Source organism: Rhinolophus hipposideros, assembly GCF_964194185.1.
Source record: "Rhinolophus hipposideros genome assembly, chromosome: 18".
Lineage (NCBI taxonomy): Eukaryota > Metazoa > Chordata > Mammalia > Chiroptera > Rhinolophidae > Rhinolophus > Rhinolophus hipposideros.
The window spans coordinates 56319776-56336384 of NC_138064.1; the positions used below are offsets into that span (position 1 = coordinate 56319776).

A 16609-nucleotide genomic window follows, 5' to 3' on the forward strand; every position below is an offset into this window, starting at 1 on the left:
GTCATGGGGTGAAATGTAAGGAAATCAAGTGCCCATGTCTCATATTTTATTTACAAGACTTTGAGCTCAGCATGGTCTTCATAATTTCACAGACCTACAGAGCACTGAAGAGCAGAGATCGCTATAACATAGGATGCTTTTGTTTTAGGGTCTCAAGAAAGAAATTTCCTGTTTTCTCCCCACCGCACTCTTACCTCACAAGTAAACCTGAGCCATTGGCATAAAGATGATCATTTAATTCATTCAGCTCGTGCCCTTCCTGATGACTGTCATCAACCACAGCACTTAGTGTTGAGATTAGACTGTAGATAATAACTCATTCCACTATATACTCAGACATGACTGGTAATTAAAGTCTTTTTTCAGGCAAGGATCCCCATGTCATTGGTGTTGTTGTTTTAACTGTTTCTATGCTTTTGTTTAAGCAGTAGCAGCAGTATAAAATAGAGCTTTGGATCTGTATAATGGATCCTCTGTAATGAGGTTAGCCCTAAAAGATTCCTATAATGTGAAATTGATTATGTGAAATCATGTTGTAAATGCTAAAGAATAAGCAAATAGAAGATGTTGGTATTAAGTGTTATTAGTTTTAACCTTAAAGAAATATTAGACCAAGTGAGAGAAAACAAAATTAAAGAATGAATAAATATTTCTTTTCAGAATTTTACTAAAATACAGCTAACATACAACATTATATCAGTCTCAGGTATACACCATAGTTGTTCAACATTTGTATACCTAAAGAAGTGATCACCATGATAAATCCAGCAACCATTTGACATTGTACCTACCACACTATCACAATATTATTGACTATATTGACCGTGATGTAAATTACATCCCCATGAGTTATGTTTTATACCTGGAAATTTGAACCTCTTATTTCCCTTCACTTTTCAAAATTTTCAGTGACAGTTGACATTCAATGTTATTTTATATTAATTTCAAGTGTACAGCATAATGGTTATACATTTATATAATTTAAGAAATGATACTCCTGAATAATCTAGCACCCATATGGCATACTATATAGTTATTACCATATTATTGACTATATTGCCTATGCTGTACTTTAAATCCCCATGACCAGTTTGTAACTACCAATTTGTACTTCTTAATTCCTTCACCTTTTCACCCTTCCCCTGACCCTCTCCCGTCTATCACCCTGATATACCTAGTCCCATTTGACACCCTACGTAGTTATTACAATATTATTGACTATATTCCTTATGCTATACCCTACATCCCCATGACTACTGTGTAACAACCAATTTGTACTTCTTAATTCCTGTCCTCTTTCACCCACCCCCAAACACCCTCCTGTCTGGCAATTATCAAAATGTTCTCTGTATCTGTAAGTTTATTTCTGTTTTGTTTGGTTATTTTGTTCTTTAGATTCCACATATAAGTGAAATCACATTATATCTTTCTTTCTCTGTCTGACATACTCCACTCTGCACAATTCCCTCTAGGTCCATCCATGCCACCACAGATGTCAAGAACCCATTCCCTTCTGTAGCCGTGCAATATTCTTTGTATAAATGTACCACCTACTCTTTATCCATTCTTCCAATGATAGACACACAGGCTGCCTCCACATCTTGGCTATTGTAAACAATGCTGCAATGAACATATGAATGCACACATTTCCTCAAAGTGGTGTTTTGGGTTTCTTCGGATAAATACCCAGAAGTGGGATTACTGGGTCCTTCTTTGTCTCTTGTTATAGCCTTTGTTTTAAAGTCTATTTTGTTGGGTATAAGTATTGCTACACCAGATTTTTTGTTTGTTTGTTTCCATTGTCATGAAATACCTTTGCCCCTTCCCTTTACTTTCAGTTTGTCTTTCAATCTGAAGTGAGTCTCTTGTGTGCAGCATATGTAAGCGTTTTGTTTTCTCATCCATTCAGCCCCCCTATTTTGTGATTGGAGCATTTAATTCATTTATATGTAGGATAATTGTTGACAGGTATGTGGTTATTGCCATTTTATTATTCATATTGTTTATTTATTTCACCTTGAAGAAGTCCCTCTAAGATTCCTTTGGTGGTGATGAACTCCTTTAACTTTTTCTTGTCTGGGAAGCTCTTTATCTGTCCTTTGATACTAAATGATAACTTTGCTGGGTATGGTACTCTTGGTTGCAGGTCCTTGCTTTTCATCACTTCGAATATTTCCTGCCACTCCCTTCTGGCCTGCAAAGTTTCTGTTGAGAAATAAGCTTATAGTCTTATGGGAACTCTCTTGCAGGTAACTAATTGCTTTTCTCTTGCTGCTTTTAAGATTCTTCCTTTGTCTTTAACTTTTGGCATTTTAATTATAATGATCTTGGAGTGGGCCTGTTTGTGTTCATCTTGTTTGAGACTCTTTGAACTTCCTGGGCTTGTATGTTTATTTCCTTTACGAGGGAAGGAAATATTTTCATCATTAATAGGTTTTCAATTCCTTGCTCTCTCTCGTCTCCTGCAGGTACCACGTATGATGCAAATGTTGGTACCTTGATGCTGTTCCACAGACCCCTGAAGTTATCCTCAATTTTTGGATTTATTTTTGTCTTTCTGCTATTCTGATTAGGTGTTTTCTGGTATCTTATCTTCTAAATCACTGATTTGATCCTCAGATTAGTATAATCTACTGTTGATTTCCTGTAATGTAGTCTTCATTTCCATTATTGTATTCTTTATTTCTGACTGGTGCTTTTTTATGTTTTGTTTTTATATTTATTTTTATGTTTCCTATCTCTTTGTTGAAGCTCTCTGTGAGATCATTGAGCATCCTTATGAGCAGTGTTTTGAACTCTGCATACGTTACATTTTTTTTTTTAGAGATTTAATTACTTTTATTCATATTTTCTAATTATTATTTCATTTATTTTTTTTTATTAATTTATTTATTAGTTTCAGGTGTACAAAACAAGGTAATACTTAGACGTTCATCATTTATATCCCTCATACTGTGAACCCCCCTCCCCCCATCCACTATCCCTCCGACCTCACACTGAACCATCACATTATATATATAAAATTATAGTTGGCATTCATTAATGTTTAGCTTCTGATGTACAATGCCATGATCAGGTATCCACAGTATCCCTGAGGTGGTCTCCCAAATAGGACGCATGTCCATCGGATACCCAACAAAATCTTTACAACATTATAGAATACCTTCCCCAAATTAATTTTCAAAAGAAAAACCCTGAGGCCATCTTGTGGTTACCAGCTGCTTCCAAATCCCTTCACCTTTCCCCTTATCCCAACCCCCTCCCACACACCCATCTAACCACTCTCGGTTTTTTCTCTGCGTCCCCAAAACTGACTCTGATTAGTTCATTCACATAGTCTTTTCTTTAGATTCCATATATAAGTGAGATCATATGGTACTTGTCTTTCTCTTTCTGACTTATTTCACTTAACATAATGTTCTCTAGATCCATCCATGTTGCTGCAAATGATAAGATTTCTTTCTTCTTTATGGCTGTGTAATACTCCATTGTATAAATGTACCACAGCTTCTTAATCCAGTCATCTACCGATGGGCATTTTGGTTGTTTCCATATCTTGGCTATTGTGTAAAGTGCTGCAATAAACATAGGAGTGCATACAGATTTTTGAATTGGAGTTTTGGATTTCTCCGGGTAGATGCCTAGGAGTGGAATTACTGGATCATAGGGTAGTTCCATTTTCAGATTCCTGAGATACCTCCATACTGTTTTCCATAGTGGCTGCACTAATCTGCAGTCCCACCAACAGTGCACTAGCGTTCCCTTTTCTCCACATCCGCGCCAGCATTTGTTGTTTGTTGATTTATTGATAATAGCCATTTTGACTGGAGTGAGGTGGTATCTCATTGTGGTTTTTATTTGCATTTCTCTGATGGTTAGTGAGGTTGAGCATTTCTTCATATGTCTTCTTGCCTTCTGTATGTCCTTTTTAGAGAAATGTCTCCCCAAGTCCTCTGCCCATTTTTTAATTGGGTTGTTTGTTTTTTTGGAGTTGAGGTGAACAAGTTTTTTATAGATTTGTGATATTAATCCCTTATCAGATATATCATTGGCAAATATCTTTTCCCATAGAGTAGGATCCCTTTTTGTTTTATTGATGGTTTCCTTTGCTGTGAAAAAACTTTTTAGTTTGATGTAATCCCACATGTTTATTTTTTCTCTTACTTCGCTCGCGCGAGGGGATATATCAGTGAAAATCTTACTCCGGGTAATGTCCATGAAATTTCTTCCTATATTTTCTTCTAGATATTTTATGGTTTCAGATCTTACATTTAAGTCTTTAAGCCATTTTGAATTTGTTTTTGTATATGGTGTAAGGAGGTGGTCCAGCTTCATTTTCTTGCATGTGTCTGTCCAGGTTTCCCAACACCACTTATTGAACAGACTATCTTTACCCCACCGTACATTCTTGCTTCCATTGTCGTAGATTAGATGGGCATATAGGCATGGATTTACGTCTGGACTCTCTATTCTGTTCCATTGATCTATGTATCTATTTTTATGCCAGTACCATGTTGTTTTGATTACTGTAGCCTTGTAGTATAGTTTGAAATCAGGTATCGTTATACCTCCCACTTTGTTCTTATTTCTCAAGATTGCTGAGGCTATCCGGGGTCTTTTATGGTCCCATATAAATTTTAGGATTATATGTTCTATTTCTGTGAAAAACGTCGTTGGTAGTTTGATAGGAATTGCGTTGAATATGTATATTGCCTTAGGCAGTATGGACATTTTAATTATATTAATTCTTCCTATCCATGAACATGGAATGTGTTTCCATCTATTTTTGTCTTCTTTCATTTCTTTCTTCAGTGTTGTATAATTTTCTGAGTACAGATCCTTTACATCTTTGGTTAGATTTATTCCCAGATATTTTATAGTCTTTGGAGCAATTGTAAATGGAATTGTTTTTTTAATTTCTCCTTCTGCTATTTTATCATTGGTATATACAAATGCAACTGATTTCCGAATATTAATTTTATATCCTGCTACTTTACTAAATTCATCTATCAGTTCTAATAGTTTCTTGGTGGAGTCTTTAGGGTTCTCTATATATAGTATCATATCATCTGCATATAATGATAATTTTACTTCCTCCTTACCAATTTGGATGCCTTTTATTTCTTTCTCTTGTCTGATTGCTGTGGCTAGAACTTCCAGCACTATGTTGAATAGAAGTGGAGAAAGTGGGCAACCTTGTCTTGTTCCTGATCTTAGGGGGAATGGTTTTAGCTTTTCCCCATTGAGTATGATGTTAGCTGTGGGTTTGTCATATATGGCCTTTATTATGTTAAGATATGATCCCTCTATTCCCACTTTCTTAAGGGTTTTTATCATAAAAGGTTGCTGTATTTTATCAAATGCTTTTTCTGCATCTATTGATATGATCATGTGATTTTTATTTTTCATTTTGTTAATGTGGTGTATCACATTAATTGATTTGCGGAAGTTGAACCACCCCTGCATACCAGGGATGAATCCCACTTGATCATGGTGTATGATCTTTTTAATGTATTGCTGAATTCTGTTTGCTAATAATTTGTTGAGAATTTTTGCATCTATGTTCATTAGAGATATCGGCCTGTAGTTTTCTTTCTTTGTGGTGTCTTTGTCTGCTTTTGGGATCAGGGTGATAGTGGCTTCGTAAAAAGTGTTTGGGAGTCTTCCTTCCTTCTGGATTTTTTGGAAGAGCTTGAGGAGAATAGGTGATAATTCTTTTTTGAACGTTTTGAAAAATTCACCTGTAAAGCCATCTGGTCCAGGGCTTTTGTTTGTTGGGAGATTATTGATTACTGATTCAATTTCCCTGGTGGTAATCAGACTGTTCAGGCTTTCTGTTTCTTCTTGAGTTAGCTTTGGAAGGTTGTGCGCCTCTAGAAAATTGTCCATTTCTTCAAGGTTGTCAAATTTGTTGGCATATAGTTGCTCATAGTAATTTCTTACAATTTTTTGTATTTCTGTGGTGTCTGTTGTCACTTCTCCTCTTTCATTTCTGATTTTATTAATTTGGGTCCTCTCTCTCCTTTTTTTAATGAGTCTGGCTAAAGGTTTGTCAATTTTGTTTATCTTCTCTAAGAACCAACTCTTGGATTCATTGATCTTTTGTATTGTTTTTCTGGTTTCTATTTCATTTATTTCTGCTCTGATCCTTATTATCTCCTTCCTTGTGCTCCCTTTGGGTTTATTTTGCTGTTCTTTTTCCAGATCCCTTAAGTGTGAAGATAAACTGTCAATTAGTGATATTTCTTGTTTCTTTAGGTAGGCCTGCAGTGCTATGAACTTCCCTCTTAGGACTGCTTTCGCAGCATCCCATAGATTTTGGGTCGTCGTGTTCTCATTCTCATTTGTCTCAAGATATCTTTTGATTTCTTCTTTGATCTGCTGCTTGACCCATTCATTATTTAGCAACATGTTATTCAGCCTCCATGAATTGGTGTATCTTCCTGGTTTTTTTCCCCTGTAGTTCATTTCTAATTTCATAGCACTGTGGTCAGAGAAGACAATTGGTATGATTTCAATTTTCTTAAATTTATCGAGGCTTGTCTTGTGTCCTAACATATGATCTATTTTAGAAAATGTTCCATGAGCACTTGAGAAGAACGTGTATTCTGCAGCATTGGGGTGAAATGCTCTGAAAATATCAATTAAGTCCAACTGCTCCAAAGTATCATTTAAGGCTGTTGTTTCCATATTGATTTTCTGTCTGGAGGACCTGTCCCTTGTTGTCAGAGGTGTGTTGAAGTCCCCTACTATGAGAGTGTTGCTGTTGATCTCTGTCTTTATGTCCATCAGTACCTGTTTTATATATTTAGGTGCTCCTATGTTAGGTGCATAGATGTTTACTAGGGTTATGTCCTCTTGTCGGATTGATCCCTTTATTATTATATACTGCCCATCTTTGTCTTTTAATATTTTTTTCATTTTAAAGTCTATTTTGTCAGATATAAGTATTGCAACTCCAGCTTTTTTTTTGCTTCCATTTGCATGAAATATGTTACTCCAACCCTTCACTTTCAGCCTGTGTGTGTCTTTTGATCTGAAATGAGTCTCTTGTATACAGCATATACAAGGGTCTTGTTTCCTTATCCACTCAGCCACCCTATGTCTCTTGATTGGAGCGTTTAATCCATTTACATTTAAAGTGATTATTGATAGGTACATAGTTATTGCCATTTTTAGATTTGTAGTAAATTGTTTTCATCTTTCTTCTATTTACAGAAGTCCTTTTAGTATTTCTTGCAATGCTGGCTTGGTTGTCATAAATTCTTTCAGTTTGTACTTTTCTGGGAAGCTCTTTATCTCTCCATCAACTTTAAATGATAGCCTTGCTGGATAAAGCAATCTAGGTTGTAGGCCTTTGTGTTCCATCACTTTGAGTATCTCCTGCCACTCCCTCCTTGCCTTCAATGTTTCTGTAGAAAAGTCATTTGATAGTCTTATGGGAGTTCCCTTGTATGTAACCTTCTGCCTTTCTCTTGCTGCTTTCAAGATTCTCTCTTTGTCTTTAAGCTTTGCCATTTTAACTATAATGTGTCTTGGTGTGGGCCTGTTTGGGTTTATCCTGGTTGGAACTCTCTGCACTTCCTGGGCTTGTATGTTGGTTTCCTTCATCAGGTTAGGGAAGTTTTCGGACATTATTACCTCAAATATGTTCTCAATCCCTTGCTTCTTCTCTTCGCCTTCTGGTATTCCTATGATGCGCATGTTGTTGCGCTTGATGCTATCCCAGAGGTCTCTTAACCCATCTTCATTGTTTTTTATTCTTTTTTCTTTCTGTTGTTCAGTTTGAGTGATCTCTGCTAACTTGTCTTCTAAGTCGCTGATTCGATCCTCTGCTTCATCTAACCTGCTGGTCATTCCTTCAAGTGAGTTCTTAATTTCGGTAATTGTGTTTTTTAGTTCTAGCTGGTTGTTCGTTAAGATTTCTACATCCTTTTTTAGCTCTAACTGGTTGTTCTTTATGATTTCTATATCCTTCTTTATGTCTTCTCTAAGCTCCTTAAACATTCTTATCACCAGTGTTCTGAACTCTGTCTCTGACATGTTGGTTACCTCTGCTTCATTTGGTTCCAGTTGTGGAGGTTTCTTCTGTTCTTTTATTTGGGACATGTTTCTTTGTCTCCCCATTCTGACTGACTCTCTGTGTTTGCTTTGATGTATTAGGAAGATCCCCTAGAGCTCTTAGTTCTTGCTGGGTTATCTTATGTAGTATGTGTCTTTTATATTTGACTTGGACTACTTCGTTCTTCTCTGCATGTGCTCCACAGGAGGCTCATGTGTTTAGTATATCGTCCTGTTCAAGAAGAACTTTGATTGCTTTTTGCTTGTGAGTAGGTGGGCTTAACTCCTAGGCCGTCTAGTTGTGAAACTTGGCTCTGCTCACCACAGGGTGTTCTGCTGGGTGAGGGTTGGCCACTTAAATGAGGTTTGGCCTCTATGGGCTCTTGTGCCTTCAGAGAATTCCCTCTGGGTGTGTGACTTGTAGGTCAAACTCGGTAGTACTCTGGTTTGGTCCAGAGTTGGCTTCTGGAAAATGTTGAATCTTGTGCCTCTTAAGCTGGGCCCTGGTAGGGCAGTTTCAGCACAAATCAAGTTACCAAGTACAACAACAACAACAACAACAACAACAAAGAAAACAAATCAAGTACATTCACATGTAAAATACAACCAACAATCCCCCCTCAACATAGGCAAAGATATCAAAGCAATAATGACAGAACAAAGCAAATCACTACAAGCAGAAAAAAAAAAAAAAAAAAGGAAGTACCAAGCAAAGCAAAACAGAAAGCAGAACCAGTCCTGGCTTAAGCCCACCAGGTAATCTCCAGGTTGTCCTCTGCTGTGCCAAAGAGTTCCCTGCCTATTGCGCAGGCAGCGCTGGTCACCTGGTGCCCAGAGTGAATTTGGGAGTGTAGATTTAAATGCGAGGGGCTGAGGGGTCTGGATGACAGTTTTCAGAGAGACCATGCAGTTTCTGTCCTTTCCTGCACAAATGCACGCTGAGAGTAGCTCCACCAGCCCTGTGGTCAGTATTCCTGAGTCTTAGGGCCCTCCTTCCATGGGTGACTTGTAGGTCAAACCCGGTAGTACTCTGGTTTGGTCCAGATTTGGCTTCTGGATATGTTGAATCTTGTGCCTCTTAATCTGGGCCCTGGTAGGGCAGTTTCAGCACAAATAAAGTTACCAAGTACAACAACAACAACAACAACAACAACAAGGAAAACAAATCAAGTACATTCACATGTAAAATACAACCGACAATCCCCACTCAACATAGGCAAAGATATCAAAGAAATAAAGACAGAACAAAGCAAATCACAACAAGCAAAGAAAAGAAAAAAAAAGAAGAGAAAGAAAGAAAAAAAAGAAAAAGAAAAGAAAGGAAAAAAGAGAAGAACAAAGCAAAACAACACAAAACAAAACAAAAACAAAAGCAAAAAAACAAAAAAGCAAAACAAAACAAACAAACAAACAAACAAAAAAAATCACCAAGCAAAGCAAAACAGAAAGCAGCACCAGTCTTGGCTTAAGCCCACCAGGTGATCTCCAGGTTGTCCTCCGCTGTGCCAAAGAGTTCCCTGCCTAGTGCACAGGCAGTGCTAGTCACCTGGTGCCCAGAGTGAATTTGGGAGTGTAGATTTAAATGCGAGGGGCTGAGGGATCTGGATGACAGTTTTCAGAGAGACCATGCAGTTTCTGTTCTTTCCTGCACAAATGCACACTGAGAGTAGCTCCACCAGCCCTGTGCCCAGTACTCCTGAGTCTTAGGGCCCTCCTTCCGTGGGTGACTTGTAGGTCAAACCCGGTAGTACTCTGGTTTGGTCCAGAGTTGGCTTCTGGATATGTTGAATCTTGTGCCTCTTAAGCTGGGCCCTGGTAGGGCAGTTTCAGCACAAATAAAGTTAGCAAGTACAACAACAACAACAACAAAGAAAACAAATCAAGTACATTCACAAATAAAATACAACCGACAATCCCCACTCAACATAGGCAAAGATATCAAAGAAATAAAGACAGAACAAAGCAAATCACAACAAGCAGAAAAAAGAAAAAAAAAGAAGAGAAAGAAAGAAAAAAAATAAAATAAGATAAAAAGAAAATAAAAAATAAAAAATAAAAAATAAAAAATAAATAAAGACCACCAAGCAAAGCAAAACAGAAAGCAGCACCAGTCTTGGCTTAAGCCCACCAGGTGATCTCCAGGTTGTCCTCCGCTGTGCCAAAGAGTTCCCTGCCTAGTGCGCAGGCATCGCTAGTCACCTGGTGCCCAGAGTGAATTTGGGAGTGTAGATTTAAATGCGAGGGGCTGAGGGGTCTGGATGACAGTTTTCAGAGAGACCATGCAGTTTCTGTCCTTTCCTGCACAAATGCACGCTGAGAGTAGCTCCAACAGCCCTGTGCCCAGTACTCCTGAGTCTTAGGGCCCTCCTTCCAAGGATGAGTGGGAGGGGGCGGGCGGGAGATCTCTAAGCTGCTGAAAGCCGGGAGCTGTGACTGCCGCTTACTGCTGAACTCAGGGATTGCTTCCGCGGTTGCCCTTGCCCCACCGCAGGCCAGCCAGAAAGGGTGGGGCCTGGGGATGGAGGGGTCTCCTCCCTCCCAGGCCAGCCACTCACACTCCTCCCGCAGGCCTGAAAAGGTGGTGGCTGGGGGTGTGGGAGTCTCCTCTCTCCTCGTTCAGCGAAAATCCCCTCCTCCCAGCCTCTTCCGAAGGTCAGAGCCGGCTGCCAATCTTCCCAGCGCCTGAGCGCAGACGCCCCTCTGTAATCTGACACTGTTTCTCAGTTAGGGGTAGTTTAAGTCTCTGGAAGGGCGGGGGGAGGATTCGAAAAGCGAGGTGAGGGGCCCAGGTGTGGCGTCTCAGTTCTTTGTCTGCCCTAGGGCCCACGAGCTGCCCGCCCCGGCGGGAGCGATCAACTGTGGGACGCAGGGAAAGAGCTCACCTCCTGGACCCTACGCTCTCCACCACACCCTGGGCTCCCGTGGGACTCTAGAGCCCCGGGTGCTGCCCTCCACTTTTTCTGTGGGCACGCTCCTCCCCCCCGCTCGCCCACCTAGTGCACCTCAAAGCAAACCTTCCACGAGCCTCCGTCCGACCTGGGAGCCGCGCAGCAACGCTGCACGGCCTGTGCTCCGCTCCCAGGAGTCTGCGCTCCGTAGTCCCGGCCTCGGCTCCGCGGGGGTGGGGGTGGGGGGGCGCGCGCTTCCACTTCGCTGTCCCGCCTCCTCCCCTGCTTGTAATCCGCGCACACCTTCAGCCAAATTCCTCCACGAGTCTCCCCGCTGTTCTGCGTGTTCTATATCTCCCTGTGTCTTTAGAGCTGCAGTTTACCGCCACAGCCGCCGCCGCCGGCTTGACTCCACCGCGCGACCGCGCGTTTCCTCTCCGCTCCCTTCTTTCTTCCCCTGCTCGCCCAATTTGCGCAGCTTCAAGTAATCCTTACACGAGTCTCTTAGGAGTCTCTTAGCTGTTCTGCGTGATGAGCGAAGAGTTGTTTGATGGGTTATATGTCCCGTTTGTAATAAAATCCGGAGGAGAACTCAGAAAATGTGCCCCGCTGCCGCCATTCCTATGACGTCACGTTACATTTTTTTGTCTGTATTTTGTTTAGTTCCTTTTTCACAGCTTTGTTCTGTTCTTTTATTTGAGACACATTATTTGTCTCCCCATTTTGGCTGTCTTCCTATGTTTGTTTCTATGTATTAAGTAGGGTAGCTATGTCTCCTGATTTTAGTAGAATGGACTTATGCAGTAGGTGTACTGTGGGCCTCAGTGGTGCTGTCTTCCTTGTCACCTGAGCCAGGCCCCCAGGTGTGTCACTTGTGTGGGTTATGTGTGCCCTCCTGTTATAGTTGACCCTTGGCTGCTGTTCGCACATCAATTAGAGTGATTGATCCTCAGGCTGATTGGTTATGAGAACTCGCTGTGACTATAGTGGAGGAGTGTGGTTCATGGGCTGACCCTATTGAGCAGGATTCCTTTTAGCCGGGCTTTGGTGCCTGCCCAGTGTGCCCTTTGTGTATGTTGTTCCCAGAGGTGACCAGGTGATTCTCAGGCTGGATCTGAAGCTGGTGACTGGGCCCACCAGCCCCAGTGCTTACTGGGAGGGGCCCCACTGCAGGTCAAGTTTAGTCACAGTCTGTGCACTGCCCAGGACTACCTGCCATTAGCCACAAAGAAATCCATAGATGGCTGCTGCCTACACTGGTCTTGGAGCTGCCTTGAGAGGCCAAGCTGCAAACCAAAGCTGGCTGTCACTAATGCTGGGCTTAGGGCTGCACAGCTTCTTATGGGACAATGCTGAAGCCATATGCTGCTTGTTTGGGTTTTGTGAACCTTTGAGAGATTTTATGAAAATGTGAAATGTGATCTGAGACAGGCTGTTTATATGGAAAAGTCACTGAAAGTGACTTAGGTGTGACCAAAATTTGGGTGGGGCAGGGTCTCAGGGAGTCCCTAACACCAAAAGAATGGTGTTAGCCAGGTTGATGGAGACTCAGATATGGCAGCCATCTGCATCTGCATGCTGGTAGGAGGAAGGCTTAACAAAGAAACAATAGCTTCCACCAGCTCCTCCCATCTGGGAGAAAGATGACCTTCCAGCTCACCCTGGAGCTAGACAATGCAGTTCCTCCCCACATGTGCCTGTTGTCTTTCAAGCTGCTGCTCCAGCACTGGAGCTCAGAGTGAGTGAGCCTGTCAGCAGGTAAGTCCCTGCACAGGTCTTTTAAGAGGAGCACCTGGGACTGCAGCTAACCTCCATTTCACTCAGCCTTGATCTCCACTGGTTTGCACAGACAGAAGTTTCTCTCCCTGGTACTAAAACCCTGGGTTGGGTAGTCTTGTGTAGTTCTGGAACTCCTTGCTTTTCCAGGAGGGGTCTCCACAGCCAAGATATCCTTTCTAATTTTTAAAAAATATTTTTATTAAAATATAGTTAACATACAATATTATATTAGTTTCAGGTTTACATCATAATGATTCAACAGTACCCACCTAAAATTATACACAGTTATTACCACATTATTGATTAATAATTCCCTATGCTAAAGAAGTGATCGCCATGGTAAGTCTAACAATCATCAGACACTGTACCACTCTATCACAATATTATTGATCTTTACCCCTTTTAAGTTTTTCAATTACAATTGACATTCAATATTATTTTATATTAGCTTGAAGTGTATAGCATAGTGGTTAGACATTTATATAATTTAGGAAGTGATCCCCCTGACTAGTACTGCCTGACACTGTACATAGTTATTACCATGTTACTGATTATATTCCCTATACTTTACATCCCCATGACTACTTTGTAACCAGCAATTTTTATTTCTTAAACCCTTCACCTTTTCCACCCTTTCCCTAAATCCCTCCCATTTATAACCCTGGAAAACCTAGTACCCATCTGACACCATATGTACTTACTACAATATTATTGACTATAATCTTTAAGCTATACGCTATATCCCCATGATTACTGTCTAACAACCAATTTGTACTTCTTAATCTCTTCCCCTTGTTACCCACCCCAACCCACCTTCCATCTGGCAACCATCAAAATGTTTTCCATATCTACGAGTTGATTTATGTTTCATTTATTTTGTTCTTTAGATTCCACTTATAAGTGAAATTGTATAACATTTCAATCCTGTCCGATTTATTACACTCAGCACAGTACCCATTATGTTCACCCATGTTGTCTCAGATGGCAAGATTTCCTTCTTTATTACAGCCGAGTAATATTCCACTGTATATATGTGCCACCTCTTCTTTACCCATTCATCCATTCAGGGACACTCAAATTGCCTTTATATCTTGGCTTATGTGAATAATGCTGCAATGAACATATAAATGAGCTTGTACCCTTGAAGTAACATTTTGGGTTTGTTTGGATAAATACCAAGAAGTGGGATTACTAGGTCCTTCTTTGTCTATTGTTATAGTCTTTGCTCTAAAATCTATTTTGTTGGGTTATAAGTATTTCTAACTCAGCATTTTGTTTTTTTTATTTGTTTTCATTTTTATGAAATATCTTTTTCCATCCCTTTCAGTGTGTGTGTGTCTTTTGATCTGAAGTGCATCTCTTGTAGGTAGCATATGTATAGGTCTTGTTTTCTTATTCATTCAGTCCCCCTATCTTGTGATTGGAGCATTTAATTCATTTATATTGCAAATAATTTTTGATAGGTATATAGTTATTGTCAGTTTATTATTCATTTTTTGATTATTTTTCATCTTAAAGAACTCCCTCTAAGATTCTTTGTAATACTCTTTTGGTGGTGATGAACTTTAAATTTTTCTTGTCTCAGAAACTCTTTATCCGTCCTTCAGTGCTCAATGATAGCTTTGCTGGGTAAAGTAATCTTGGTTGTAGGTCCTTGCTGTCCAACACTGAATATTTGCTGCCAATTCCTTCTGGTTTGCAAAGTTTCTGTAGAGAAATCACCTGACAGTCTTATGGGAGCTACCTTGTGGTAACTAACTGCTTTTTTCTTGTTGCTTTTAAGATTCTCTCTTTATCTTTAACCTTTTGCATTTTAATTATGATGTGTCTTGGTGTGGGCCTCTTTGAGTTCATTTTGTTTAGGACTCTTCACATTTCCAGAACTTGTATATCTATTTCTTTCACTAGTCTAGGGAAATGTTTTCACTTCCTTTCACTCTTTCTTCTCCTTCTGTTACCTGTATAAAGTGAATGTTGGTATGCTTGATGTTGTCCCAGTGGCTCCTTAAACTCTCAGCTTTTCGGATTCTTTTTTCCTTTTTCTGTTCTAACTGGATATTTTCTGCTACCTTATCTTTTGTATCACTTTTTTGATCTTCTGCTTCATCTAATCTATTGTTGATTCCTTGTAATGTATTCTTCATTTCTGTTATTATGCTCATTATTTCTGATTGGTTCTTCCTCATGTTTTCTACCTCCATTTTTATGTTTCCTATCTCTTTGTTGAAGTTCTCCCTGAAATCATTGAACATCCTTATAACCAGTGTTTGGAACTCTGCATCTGGTAGATTGCTTGTCTCCATTTTGTTTAGTTCTTTTTCTGGAGCTTTGTTCTGTTCTTTTATTTGGGGCATGTTTCTTTGTCTCCCCACTTTGGCTGCCACCCTGTGTTTGTTTCTCTGTATTAGATAAAGCTGCTATGTCTCCCAGTCTTAGTAGAGTGGCCTTATGCAGTAGGTGTGCTGTGGGGCCAGTCTTCCTGGTCATTTGAGTCATGCAATCCAGGTGTGTTCCTTATGTGGGTTGTGTGTGCCCTTCTCTTGTAGTCGAAACTTAGTTGCTGTTTGCACATTAATGGGAGAGACTTACCCTTGGGCTGATTGGTTGTGAGGACTAGCTGTGAGACTACAGTGAAGGAGTTTCATTGCAGAGGTTGAGCCTGTGCAGGACCTGTCTCAGCAGGGCTCTGGTGCTGGCCCAATCTGCCCCTTGGGTGTCTCATTCTTGGACATGGCTGGGTGATGTTCCAGCTCATTTTGGAGCCCCAGAACCATCTTGGAGGGGACCTGCTACAGGTCAAGTTCAGCTGCATCTTGTACCCCAATCTGTACATGGCTTCCACCCATGCCATACTTGAAGCATCTTGAGAGGCCAAGCCTCGAACCAAGGCTGACTGCCACTAGTGCTGGACTTATGGCTGTTCAGCCAGAGGTACAGGATGTGCTCAAGACAGATGCTGCTTGTCTGTGTTCTGCAAACCTTTGAGAGACCATAGAAAAGTCTGCAGCATGAGCTAAGGCAGGCTGTTTGTACAAAAAAGTCACTGGAACAGCTTGGGTGTGACCGAAATTTTGGTAGGGTGTGGTATTGAAGCACCAGGGTTTGGCAAATGAGTGGGTTAGCCAGCTTGATGGAGACTCAGATATGGCAGCTGCCTGAGTAGGCATGCTGGAAGGGGGAGGACTCAACAAAGAAACAATGGCTTCTGCCAGTTCCTCCATGCAGGAGAAAGCTGCCCTTCCAGCCAGCCAGTCCCAAGCTAAACAACTCGGTCCCCCACCAAATGTCCCTGCCACCTCTTCAACTGCTGCCCCAGTGCTGGAATCCAGAACCACTGATTCCATCGGTGAGTAAGTCCTTGAGTGGTCCATGTAAGAGGAGTGCCTGGGACTCCAGCTGCCCTCCATTTCACACAGTCACAATCTCAGTTGTTTTTCACAACCAGAAATTATGGTGACTTCTCTCCCTGGCACTGGAATCCTGGACTGGGTTGGGGCTGGGACCTTTTGCTACTCTGGGAGGTGGGGGTCTTCACAGGTGAGATGTCCCTCCTAATTTTTAATGATCACTGGCTGTTGTGGGACTGGCCCATTCTGTGTCTCCCCCTCCTACCAGTCTTGAGGTCACTTCTTCTGTATGTCCATAGTTGTAGGGCTTTGATTCAGCAAGATTTTAGGTGTTTCTCAATGATGGTCATTTTTGTAGTTTAGTTGTAATTTTGATGTGACCACAACAGAAGTAAGCACAGCATTTACCTACTGCATCGTCTTAAGTGGAACTCCTGCTCCTGATTCTTAATGGTCACAAGTGGATGTGGGACCAGTCCATTCTGCTCCTCCTACCAGTCCCAAGGTGGCTTCTTCTGTTTGTCCTTAGTTATA

The 16609-nt window shown here is 40.8% G+C and overlaps 1 pseudogene across 1 annotated transcript in view; it reads left to right on the top strand.

The window, feature by feature from the left end:
• Positions 1-16609, top strand: part of LOC308510450 (growth hormone-inducible transmembrane protein-like) — a 101760-nt pseudogene that overhangs the window by 71277 nt on the left and 13874 nt on the right. The window contains exon 2 of the transcript in view: positions 12662-12707. The product of the transcript in view is annotated as a growth hormone-inducible transmembrane protein-like (transcript). The remainder of the gene's footprint in view (positions 1-12661; positions 12708-16609) is intronic.